The following is a 13,943-nucleotide window of genomic DNA, read 5'->3' on the forward strand; positions in this document are numbered from 1 at the left end:
CATACACACAGCTCTGCTACATGCATGTCACACACACAGCTATGCTACATTCGGGTGTCACATACAGCTCTGCTACATGCATGTCACACACACACAGCTATGCTACATGCGGGTGTCACATACTGCTCTGCTACATGCATGTCACACACACACAGCTCTGTTAAATACATTCTTCATCCCATACAACAGCAATCACAACTGACACATCAGAGTCCTGCACACACTGATCACCTCCATGTCATCTAACCCCAGACTCCACCCACACAGGTGACTGATCACATACTCCTCCATCTATCCCACACGGCTGTGCTTCTCCATCTCACACACATGGATTTGCTCCTCTGTCTCACACATGCACAGCTCTGCTTCTCCGTCTGTCACATGACCCTTGGTTTGTTGGCCATCTAATTTGTTTTCAAGACTGGAAATAGTTCTTTGTGACCAGAGTTTATTTTTTTTTCACTTTTGCACTTTTACTATGTGTTTGGCATATCCGTTGGGAAATGCGCACGAGCAGATATGTATGCTGAAAATACTTCTAACAACAAGACGTAAACAGAACCTCATAAGTGGCAAGATATTTTAATCTATTTATGTTGAGTATTCCTTGTGGGTGCTGTACCCTTGGTTTATCTATAATTCTTGTCATGGCTCCCCATGGGCTCACGGCATCAGCCTTGGCCCAACTGATCCTAATGCCGAGCATGATAATTGTCATTTTGGTGCAGGATGTTGATGGGGATACTTCTCTACTGGTATGAGTATGGATTGGTTAGCAGGGAGGTGTGTTTCCCAGTCAGCCAATCAGCCTTAATTTCTACATATTTATTCCCTCTCCTCCTCATAGAGGACGCCGCTTGTACTCTCAGTTTGACAGGAGTTTCTGCTCAAGTCGGCAGTGCTAGGTCCTGTCCTGCTCCTCAGTTTAGATGAGTCTAGTGATCTATTTTATTTGGGGTGTTGTAACATCTTATCTCCTGTACACTGTGGTTCATATAGTTGTGTAACATTTAGCTTTGCCACATTCCCTTTCACCATCTGGATAGAGTCAGGATTACCCCAGGTTTCTGATGTGGGGTCATCCTCATCAGGGCGGGTGCTTCGATTTTAGGTAGGGTCTCCTTGTATTAGTAGGCTATGGTCAGATTCACCATTTTCCTCCCTTTTTATTCTTTTACTATTTTGAATTACCCCTGTTTGTTTTGTGTGTATTTATTTGTCCTTTTAGGACACATTTATTATGTGTAGCTCGAACATAACAATTTTACTGTGTAGCATGCAAGTATATGTAACATATTCATTCTTGTTTTATGCTTTTGAAGATTTTGGAGACTAATTGGATGGTCTGATTTCGGTGGGATAGATGACTTTCATGTGTGAGGGGGGGGGGGGGTCTCTCAGACCATCATCTCTGTAATAAATAACGGGTATGTTGAATTTTAACGCCCAATCTTTTTGGCCCCCGGGAGATAAGCTGCCGCCAGAGCTGTCTGGCTTGGTCTTTCTTCACTCTCCCAATGTCCTTGACCAAACTGTGAATTTATGTGTTTTGAAGAGTTTGGAAAACTAGCTGTCAGCTTAAAAAATGTTCAGCCAGCAGTTATTGAGTGTATGGGAACTTCTATTGTCTTCTAGGCTGCTAACAATATAATTTGTATTTATCCTGTTGTCTTCTTATAGCTTGTTTTGCCTGCTTACTGATGTCCAAGGAGCTACGGAAACTTTTTTTTTACACCTCTAAGACTGGAGATTGAATATAATAGAGACGTACAGTAGTACCCAGCTTGGTTCTGCATGGCCGCCTCCTGCTCGGTGTCCTTTGTAGGACACGCTGAGAGCCCAGCTCTTGGTAGATGTCACCTGGCTAGGAAACTGCTGCTTGTCATCATAATGTAGCTTATCTTTCTTCCAGCTTCCTCAGGGCTGCTGACCCAGTAAAGCTGTGATGGGAAGATTAATGTCCTTGTGTATTGACACCAGTCCATCAGCTCAAGGGTGATGGAACTCTATGTCACAAACTTCAGTCTTGCTGCTTTTACGAATGTTAGTCCTGTCGATCTACTGTGACCTCTAATTCAGCTATTAATAATGTTAGGCTGCTCATACACGTTAGATGGCTAATTTTCCATTCTTAGGGCTCCCACCCACTTGCGAGGGCGATAGTGCATTTTTAAAATCGCTGCGATATCGCAGTTGCCAACTTGCGATTTTTTTGCGATTGCTCTGCAATTTTTCCCCTACTAAACTCGCATCGCAAAGCTCTATGTTTTGTGGCTGTCCTGCGTTTTTTTATCGCAGCGTTTTTGACACTGACTGCTGTGCCCTTCTGACATCGCACTAATATAGGGCAGTCGCAATCGATAAAAAAATCGCACCCGTGCTGCGAAAAAAAAAATCGCAAATGCGCATAGCCACATTACAACTCATTTGTTTCAAACTAGAAAGTTTTAGCGCTCTATTGCAGCGCTAAAAAAAAAAATCGCAAATCACTAACGCAAGTTGGTGGGAGCCCTTAATCTGAGCCATTCTCAAACTGACGGAGTACACAGCAAGTATATAAAACCTGCAGTTCCATATAATACATGATTCATCTATGACCAATGTAAGTAAGCCAAGTGGTAAGAAGTAGACGTATGGGTATTTCGGCTGGACACTGGGCGGCGTTCGATTGAAAGGGTAAAATTTGTTGGGGCCACTTGTCTTCTGTATCCAGCTGTTCCCCGCTGAGCCGAGCTTATTCAGCCGAGCTCTCCAAGCGGGGCAAACAGAAGATAAGCGGGGCCACTTGTTTTCTGTATGCAGCTGTTCCCCGCTGGGAGCGCCCAGCTGTCACATAGCCCAGCGCTCCCAGTGCAGGATGCAGAGAACAAGCGGGGAGCCGCTTGCTCTCTGCATCCAGCTGTTCCCCGCTGGGAGCACCCAGCTGTCATTCAGCCGAGCTCTCCCAGGGGAAGATACAGAGGACAAGCGGGGGGTTCGCTTGTTCTCTGCAGCCAGCTGTTCCCCGCTGGGAGCGCACGGCTGTCAAACAGCCGAGTGCTCCCAGCGGAGAATGCAAAAGACAAGCTGAGCGTCCCCGCTTGTCTTCTGCATCCAGCTGTTCTCTGCATAGAGCGCCCAGCTGCTATACAGCTGAGTGCTCCGAGCGGGGTATGGAGAACACAGCTGGACTTCTCTATTCTCCATACTCAGCCTGTCATCAGGGAGCAGGACATAGCTGAAACAATAGTATCAGCTGTATCCCGCTGTGAATCCCTGATAAGTCTCATCATTCACTTTCAGCATGCTGAAAGACAGCGATGAGCGATGGTTTAATGAAAACTGTACAATGTCAGTGCAGTTAGACAGCACGATTATCGCTCAAAAGACGGCTTTTGAGCAAATTTTGAGCAATAATCATTGTGCCTAAATGAACCTTTATTTATTACCCCCCACCAAGCTGGGTACTCATTCACCAACCTCAGAAGGATGGAAGGCTGAGTCAACCTTGAGCCAGCTACCTGAACCAAGCAGAGATTGAACTCACAACCTTCAGGTCCTGAGGACTGCATTTATGTTGCCTTAACACTCTGCACCCGTGTACATTGGGCCTTAAAGGGGTATTCCCAAACTCATAAACTTGCCTTACTGCCTTGTATTTGGGAAATAAATAAAGTTAGCAAATTTTTGAATTTTTAAAATACTCTGTGCTGTCCTTTCTCACAGGACTAAGATGCTCAGTGAATCTCCATTATTTCTGTAGCAGCTATGTACAGTGAGTCTCTGAGCATGCACGCGCAGTGTTTGCCCACACACAGTGATTTGTCCTCGGCTGCCGGTTAGTTTGCTCTTTGACAGCTGTGTACATCTCAGATAAGTTATTTTCTCTGTGCAGCAATACAGAACCGCCCATCTGGCATTTAAAATTGTATAGGGAAAACTTAAAGGAGTGTTCCCACCTTGGCCAACCATGGCCATGATGGAAACACCACTTTGTAAACCTTGTACACATTTTCTATATTAAAATAAGGCTATTTGTGTGTGTTTTACTTATATATCTATAATATTAAAAGTAAAACCTATGTTGATCCAGAGGAAGCTGAAAAAACCCTTTGAGGAAAAGGCCAATTATCCTACATTTAGGGGGAAAATAAATTCTTCCTGACCCTAAATATGACAATTAGAGTACATCCCAGGATCAAAAGCCAATATAATGATTAGCCAATATAGTTATCTTTATATTATGTGTCTGCATATGGGTGCCTATACTTAGGTAGTGTGGGTAGGATGTGTGCAGCACTTACCTGTCGTGGTCTAGGTGAGTTCAGGGATAACACCCTTTTGCAGCCCCAGGACCACAACTTGTGATTATTGTTCCTCACCAGATGGACCCTAAGCATAGGCCACTAATGGGGTCGTAGAAGATCTTCAGGGTGGATTGATGTTAGATGCCAGCACAGGATCGGAAGATGACAAGTCAAGCAACAGGATGGCAAAGGTGTAGCATGTAGATGGTGCTGGAGAGAGGTGATGGTTCATGGTAGCTGAGGTCACATACAGCAGCAGTGGCAAGGCAGGAAGTTCTGGACAGTAGGCATGGGCTCATCTTGCAAGACGTAAGAAAAAAAGATGTCCCAAAAACGTATATTACAGAACCATAGAGTGGTAGAGTTGTAAGGGTCCTCCAGGGTCATTGGGTCCAACCCCCTGCTCAGTGCAGAATTCACTAAATCATTCTAGACAGATGTCTGTCCAGCCTTTGTTTGCAGACTTCCATTGAAGGAGAACTCACCACCTCCCATGGTAACCTGTTCCACTCATTGATCACCCGCACTGTCAGAAAGTTTTTTCTAATCTCTAATCTGTGTCTCCTCTCTATATCTACTGGAGCTTCTGATATCTTGGGGGAATAAACTTTATAAAAAAGCATTCAGCTTCCATATGTAACATGAAGTGTAATGTACTGCTATGATAGGTGTCCTTTGTGTATGGTAGCCACTCATCAGATGGTCGTGGATGCCTTCACAATCCAGATATTGTCCTTAACCTAAGAAGAAGCATATACATATCAGTAGTCATTGCTCAGCAGGGAAAGAAAGCAAGGACAATGATGATAACCACAAGGCAAGAAGAACATTTGATGAGTTTTCCCCAGAGGAGGAGGATCTTACTGGGTCCAGCTTTTTGATATATAGCTAAATTCCACCATGGAGTGAAGGCCTCTTATCCTCTGACCACTAGAGATTTTCCTTCTTCAGAGCTGTTTCAATTAATGGAAATGGTGCCTCTGCCTTCCTCTCCTCTAGTTCCCCCAGCAAATGTTAGAAAACAGTTGATGCCCTTTGATGATCCCGCACACCCCAGTGCTTCTCAGGATTTTTGCACAGCAGTTTTTTGATGAGGTGGGTCGCATCAGCACGAGGCCAAGATAGAATGTTGGGCTTCTCGGTGGTGATGGCATAGAAAACCATTTGCTTGATGGGCTTTCTGTAAATATAGGTGGCATTCGGTTCCCATCCTGCACATCACAATCCCCAGACTCTACCGGTCTACTGCTTTTTTGTGAAGCACCTCAAGGGCCTTAGAATGGTTGGTTGATTCTCCTCACCACGTGGATGTCGTTGGAGGCGATAACCAGCTGTCTTAATCTAAGACCTTGTGGATGGTGAAGTAACTGATGTTCATCCCGACAGAGGGGCTGCGTGGTCCAAGGTATCAGCTCTGCATCCTCCAATCTTCCAACCTTGGCTCCTCTTTCCTTCTTCTGGATCTTTTTGAATCCAGTCATGCTGTCCTCCTCCTTCTTATACCTCTTCTCATCTTCTATTTTCTTATCTCCTTCTCTGTGTCCAGTGGACACTATGGGGGGCATTTTAGAAGGATGTACACCAATTTTGTGGCATAGTTACTCTTGCGCAAACATTTTGCAAATTTTCAGCTTTCTGCCCCAGATCCACCATTTTATTGAAACATGGGCGGGTCTTATCAGAAGGGGCATGACCACCCTGGACCAACAGATTTATGTATAATTTATCCCAGAAATGCCTTGAGTGCATTCTTATTCCTTAGTAATATAACTGATAGCCATTTGCACCAGTAAAAACTTTTTCTTTCGCTTTGTTCCAGCAGTCCTAACTTTTTAATTCCTTCTCTAATGTAGTTTATGAGAACTTGTACCTTGCAGGACGAATTGCAGTTTTCTCAGGAACCATTTTGGGGTACATATACTCTATTAAATAAAGTTTATAACTTTTTGGGGGTAGTGGGGAATGGAAAAAACCCTAATTTTGCAGTTGTTTTTTGCTATTTATATAGTAATGCTGCTATTTATACACCACTCACCATGTGGTATACATGATATGTTAACTTTATACTGCATGCCTTTACGATTCCTGCAATAGACAAACCGTGCCGTTCATTGTACGACAGCCTCAGCTAATTACAGTCTTCAGCAGTGATTCTACCATGAATGGCACTTGATCGCTGCAGCAACTTCCTGGTTCCGGAGCGGCTACGATGGACCCAGGGGACATCTGATCATTGACTATTTCTTAGTTTGTCACTTTGTGCCCTCTCCATCCCTCAGCCCCTTTTTTTAAGTGTCGGAAAACCACTTTAATATCGTCCATCAGTTATAATGGTAACATCGCCCTCTCATTGATTCTCAATATTTCCTCACATCCCAGAGCCAATAGACAATTATGATTTAACTCTATCACCACGGCAACCTAATTATTTCAGTAATTAAAAACTCTGGGGCTTGTTCTCTTTGTATTAGTTTTTTTGTTTTGTTTTTATTTTGGAAGGAGGAGCCCTCCAGGGTAAACTGGGATCCTGCCTGTATTTAGTGTGCACAGAACCTTGGCAGATGCCTTGAGAGGAAGAAAGGGTAATTGTGTAAAACAAACGAGAGTCTTTAACATTTCACAGTCATCAGACCCAAGAACCATGGAGAGAAGAGGTTTTTTTTTTCAGCCACATACAGGGAAAAGCACATATCCTTCCTGTAGATTAGGATCCACTAATTATGGCAGAAATGGGTGCCAGGAATAACCTTTCTTACAAATAAGCCAATGTGGGACCGTATGACGGTTTATTAAATTCTGAGCTCTTTTTATAAACCCTAGGAACATTACGTGATGATCGAGTTCTGCATTAGTCAATGCGTTACCGGTATTGGAGTGCCCTTGATGTTATCTGATCTCAGTAATACTGGACACTTGCATCCTCTGGTGGCTAAGAACAGAACTGCATATTATTAAAAGAGCAAAGCCAACATTTACATATATGGTGCAGAACTTCATTTATAGCCATTTCTTAATTTATACAGCCTAGATCAAGGCAGCAGCATTGATACTGCGGTACGTCACTCCTGCCACCAGCGCTGCACTAGTACCTTGCTGTAAATGGGACTTTTTGATAAAATTCATGCAAAAAATTGTGGTTTTTCAGGACTTGATTTTTTAAATTTTATTCCAAATAGTTACATGTACTTTTTGCAATATTTTTGCTGTCTTTTGTTAACTTTCTAATAGTTCTAATTACTGAACTTTGTTTTTTTCCCATATTAGTGAACATATAATGTCACCCCATTGTGCAATATACCTGGACTTCTATGAGTGAGGTGATTCTAGCTCTATTATGCCGCCTCCAACTCAAAAACATTTTTCAGAAACCATCTTAGGTCAGCAAAATTGCTAGTGCATGCCCCCATCACCTGCCGTCTAGACTTCTACATCCTTCTTTGTAGTCTCCCATTTAACACTTCTCTGTCCTTCCAATATACCCTTGTTTCTTAATCTTCATCATTTCAAAGGGAACTTGTGCCAGTTCTGAGAATGCTAAAGCACCTGCAGGCAGAGACCAGCAAAGGGGCACTTATTCTAAGGCTGAATGCACACGGTGACCCCTGCGGACCCCTTCCAAATCCATCTTGCGCATATGCCGGCCGACACATGTGCAGTACAGCCGACACCGCTCGGTGATGACGTGGATTCTGCAGCCAGTCCCCAGTGACAGCTGCGGACGTGTCGCGGATCAGACGGCTTCCATTGACTTCAACGGAAGCTGTCTGCGCGGAATCCACACCGAAATAGAACATGCTGTGGTTTTCCCTCCGCGACCGTAAACTCGCAATTGATTTCCACTTGTGGACATGAAAAAGCGATTTTCTATAGCATGTCTATGGGCAGGCGGACGGCCACTCCGGATTCCGAAATGCAAATATGCCTGTGTGCATTGGGCCTTAATGTTATGTTGCTAGAGTGGAATACGCCAACATTAGAGATGAGCGAGCGTACTCGGAAAAGCACTACTCGCTCGAGTAATTTGCTTTATCCGAGTATCGCTGTGCTCGTCCCTGAAGATTCGGGTGCCGGCACGGAGCGGGGAGCTGCAGGGGAGAGCGGGGAGGAACGGAGGGGAGATCTTTCTCTCCCTCTCTTCCGCCCGCTCTCCCCTGCTCCCCGCTGCGACTCACCTGTCAGCCGCAGCGGCACCCGAATCTTCAGGGACGAGCACAGCGATACTCGGATAAAGCAAATTACTCGAGCGAGTAGTGCTTTTCCGAGTACGCTCGCTCATCTCTAGTCAGCATACCTTGACACAAGCAGTTTTCATGTTTTCCAAGCTAATAAAGCCATATAGTCAGGTGAGAGTGCCTGGTCCATCTCTGCTGCCCTTACTAAGCCACTTAATCCACCCCGTCTCTCCATCAGTGACATGGATGATATCTACTATGTCATCCACTGGGTGAAATCTCATGCATGCACCGCATTACCCCGAAGCAGCAGGTGTGCAGATGCATTAGCCCTATTGTGACCTGCTGCACATGCGCCAGTTCATAGAAGCTTGGTGCATGTACTAGATTTCACCCGTCCTATGGATAATGCAGGAGATGTCACTGATGGGGCTGGATGAAGCGGCACAGTACGGGTAGCAGAGTTGGTGCGGGCATGCCATGCTTTATTAGCATGTAGTGTGGAAAATATTACAGCTGCTTTTTATAAAGTATGCTGACTTTGTCCATAATAGCAAAATGATGTTTAGAATAAGGACTTCTTTGGTGTTCTCTGACGGCAGGTACCTTAGCATCTCCTGAACGGGGGGCAGCTTCCCTATAAGAACGACAGAGAGAGAAAAATGTTGGAATTCAAACTAAGGACTTTCAGTCATTGACACGGGCCTAAATGTAACGCCTTGATGTATGACTCGTTAAATGGACACTGCACTCCTATCAGATCTGTGACCGCCCCCCTTTCATCTAATACACAAACCTTAGTTTTATTACTCTGCCTTAGGCCGAATGCACACGGGCACGCACGGATTCAGCATGGGGAATCCCGCACAGAAACCACTCTTGCCGGCGAGCCTGTGTACCTGTCATAGTCTTCTTTTTCTGTACTGGAGATGGTCCAGACGGGCTGCAGATCGGACGGCTTCCATTGACTTCAATGGAAGCCTTATGTTCGGGAACCGCTGGAAAATGGAACATGCTGCGATTTGTTTTAACCTCTCATGTGCATGAAAAATTATTTTTTCATAGCATGCAATAGAGGGTTATTGGTGCTGAATCCAGAAGAATACACCCGCTCCGAATTCCACAGCAAAAATCCGCCCATGTGCATTGGGCCTTATACCAGATGATGGTCTGGATGTAACAGCATTTACATTATTGTGCTTTCCTCTCAGTTGTCCATTTGCTAAGTTCGTGATGAAGGGGCCTCTGTGCTCTGAAAGTTTGCAACCTTTTGTCCTTTTTTTTAATAAAAGAGTATCTAACATCACATATCTCATGTAACGTAATTAACCCCCCCTTTTCATATGTATAGAGCCTTGGAATTAATGGCGCTTTCACCCTTTCCAATCCAATTTTGGATTCAGGGTTTCCTAAAAGGCTTTCTCTTTTTGCTGTTATACAACAGTGCCATCTGCTGGCTAAAGCCAGTGTTTGCGCACCAGAGAGGCTCCGACAGTGGAGTGGCTGGCAATAGACGGTAAGAATACCGTGTCGGACAACTTCTGAAGCTGTACAAGCTTCAATCAGAATGTAGGAAGACGTCAGACAGTGGATTGGAAAGGGTTAAAGGTCTTCTCTGGGACTCTTACTATTGATGACCTACCCGGAGTATAGCTGATCAATACTTAATAGGCAAGAGTCTGTTGCTCAGGATCCCTAACAGTGCGGACAATGCTGGCGCTGACCATTTGGCAGCAGCCTGGTTTGGTACCGCAGGCGCAGGTTCCATTGAATTCAATGCTTACCAGCCTAGGCTGCTGCAATGTTGACAGCGCTATTTACTTCCAGCTCCGCCCGCACTGACAGCAGGCCTGGGGATCAGCTGATCCAGGGGGATCTTGAGTAGATAGTTTTAAATAGTCTCCCTTAGGGCCCATTCATATGGCCTTATGGGGGCCGTACATTCCACGGACACAACACAGCCCCATAATAGCCTATGAGGATATTCAAACACCTTTCCACATGGACCGATGGCGACTTGTCTTGTTCTAGTCTATTTTCATGGTAAAGACGTGGACATGCGAGTTCAACCTCACTTTCTCATATTCAGTTGGCATCAATAGGGGATATTGTAAAAGCTATTTAATGGAATCCTATTGCAGATGCTGTTGCATTACATTAAAGAATTCATTAACTATTTAGATCCCTGTGTATTAAATATAGTCATTTTGTCAGGAAATGATCGGTGATTTTTGCTGAAGGATCGAAGTGCTGAACAAAGACTTGTAATAAACCTGGGGGGACATATAAGGACACAGAATAGCCTCCCGCTAGGAGCAGCCGGAGTCCGTTCCTTCTGGACAAAGAAGAAAATGAGTGAAGTTGGCAGTGGTCGAGCATATTTCAGCTGTCTCAGTGCTACTGTATATGAAGAGAAATATCCATCTGGATGTGGAGGGAAGGAGGGAGGTTACAGTTTATTTATTTTTATCTACAGGCAATAATTGCACTAATTATCGTCCTGCTGCAGCATTCTGCCAGGAATAATGGCCATGCAAGCGCCCGCTGCGTCTGCAGTCCTATCCTGATCAATGTGTCCTGATTGCAAGTGCCATTATTGAGTGCACACGGCCGGCGTGACACAACTTTCCACTTGGCGATTCAAGACTTATACTCTGCCTGTCAAATCTAAGAAAATGAAAGAGGATTAGATGCTCTTTCCAGAATTTCCCTCTGCCTCTTTAATGACAGCCCTGTAATTATGTCCCCATTTATCGGTAGGGTCAGCCTCATATCTGCTCCGGAATGACAGGATGGACCAAGGTGAGGGCTTGAAAAGCCTGTGTGTGACGGGAAGAGATAAGACCCTCCTCAGACGTGCTGGGGGAATATTAAAAGTGGCAGTGTGAAACGGATGCCTGTTGTCTTCCACTTCATGCCTGCTTAATGCTTAGCAGCAGCCAGGCTTTACTCTATCCCGTGAAGGCAATGTACTGAACCAGAATTGGATGCAACTGAGGTTACATACAACCAAGTCCGTCTCTTCCTTCTGGGGTTGTTACCTTTGTCACCAAGAAATACCCGCCAAGATATATGGGTGTGATTTAGGGGTGTGGCTTATCACAACCTATGATTTTATACTAGTGGACCCAGTGGTAATAGTGGCCCCTTTCAGAGGCCCCAATAGTAATAGCCATTCCTTTAGTCACCCCAGGAGTAATAGCACCCTCTCTCAGAGGCCCCAATAGTAATAGCCATTCCTTTAGTCACCCCAGGAGTAATTGCACCCTCTCTCAGAGGCCCCAATAGTAATAGCGATTCCTTTAGTCTCTCCAGGAGTAATAGCACCCCCTCTCAATGGCCGCAATAGTAATACTGCCTCCTTTAGTGGCCCCAGTAGTAATAATGCCTACCTTAGTGGCCCTCTCTGAGTTCCCTCCCCAGCTCTGAACCTCCGGTCAGGCAGCGGGGACATCATGAAGCGCTATCACCCACTGTGAAGTTCCAGTCGAACGTCGCTGCAGTGCTTGGAGATCCTGAATCCTCACCCCAGCATCTACCGTGCATACAGTAGAAGCTGGGATGCAGACACCGGGGAGAGGAGTGAGGATCTCTCAGCACTGTAGCGGCATTCGATGGGAACTTTACATTGAGTGATAGAGCTTGATGACAGGGTTGCTGCCCAGGCAGAAGTACACACACCAGCTAATTATTTTTAATCGGCCATTAACATGACTGGTTAGAAAATAAATACCGGCACCGGTCTCTAAAAAATAAATTACCAGCCAGGACAGTGGTCTACCGGCTGGGTGACTTCCCTACTTCCTTCTCATGTTTTGGTGCTCTTGTCCATGTTAAATCATGTTTCTTATTTTAAGCAATGGATTCTAAAACCAAAATACTTTGTGCAGTTGGGACTCGTTGAAGTGTTGAAAGGGCTCATGTAACAGGGTAGTTTCACACATAGGGGCATATTTATTGAAGACTGGTCTTACACCGGTCTCAGATAAGTAACACTGCAGTTAGATGCACCAAATGTAATAAAAAGCGCAAGCCTGTTATTGCAGTTGTTGCATCTTGGGCTGGCCATGTACCACCTGATGACATCTGTGTCGGGTGAAACCTACCATAGATTTCCACTATCATTTACACCAGTTTCTGGCATAAATTATAGTCAATTTGATAGGCTGCTGGTGGCCCAGCCCACTCCTGCCAAGCCCCACCCAGTGTGTTTTTCACAAAAGTGGCCAGGGAGGCCAAAAATTGGGAAAGTCGTAAATTGTTATTTAAGTGGTTATTGCGCAACAATTTGTGACTTTTTAACACCAGAATTCTGGTGTAAATTGTTTACTGAATTCTCACTCATAATCTCTTTTTTCTAAAGATACTGTGTTTTGCTGCAGGTGTTATTGTCATTTTTTGCAATATTCAAAATACGACTTTTTTATGGCACAAATTATACCAGAAAATTGTCTCACGTGCTTTGCATGACATTTAGGGCTTTCACTCACCAGCGGTTTTTTTTTTTTTAAACGCTACGATATTGCTGCATTTTTTTCAATGGGACTTTCTAATGTTAAAATCGCATCACAAAAATCGCAAGTTTGTGCCCCTCTGCACTATTTGCAATGAGAGGAGGCGGGACGGGGGCAGGGCTTAGTTCCGGGAATTACCTCTGCCCCCGTCCCGCCTCTCCTCATTGAAAATAGTGCAGGGCGGTGAGAGGGGCGGGAGCTCAGAGCACTGCTCCCGGCTCTTCCAGCCTCCTCCCCCTGCAGAGAGGGACGCCGTATATCGGCTGGTGTGAATACGCGGCCGATATACGGTCATCTGAATAAGCCCTAAGAGTGTGTTTTTAGACAGTTTCGAAAAGTGTTTCTGATTTGTCTGAAAAAGGAGCATGGCCTAAATTGCTCCAAATTGCACCAAAATTTTGGAGCAATTTTTGGCTTAAACAAAGCCAATTAATAGGTGTGTAAACTTAGACTAGACAGTCTTCCAATTGGACAGATTTATCAATCAGCAAAGCCACTGTAATAAATCTGGTGCATTTTAAGACTGTCTAGTCTGACTTTGCACCGGCTGACTATTAGCCATTATTAGTAAATAAGTCCCACTGCATCCAGCTGTTTGCTGCAATTCAGTAATGAAATGCAAAATGCACAAAACAATTGATTCATTTTGGTGCAGTCTATTCTTATTTTTTGAGTCCATGGCATTTTTGTAGTGTTCTCCATGTGTTTCTTCATAGCAAAATAAGAAGGCAAACTAAAGATTTCTGTACAAACAAAGCGCACTGCCGGACCAGTTCCCTCTTTTCTCTAGATGTAAATGTTTTTCTCTCTTCATTGATGGTCTTCTGGCGCTGACTTTATTTGAAACCTTTTGTGGTTCGAGTGTTTTAATTACTTCCTATTTTCCGTTGTCCAGTTCTTGAACTCTATCCAAAATATGGAGGCCCAATAAAATATAAGGTCAAACTCAGAGTCAGATCAATACTGATAGA

Source organism: Eleutherodactylus coqui, chromosome 13, assembly GCF_035609145.1.
Source record: "Eleutherodactylus coqui strain aEleCoq1 chromosome 13, aEleCoq1.hap1, whole genome shotgun sequence".
NCBI lineage: Eukaryota > Metazoa > Chordata > Amphibia > Anura > Eleutherodactylidae > Eleutherodactylus > Eleutherodactylus coqui.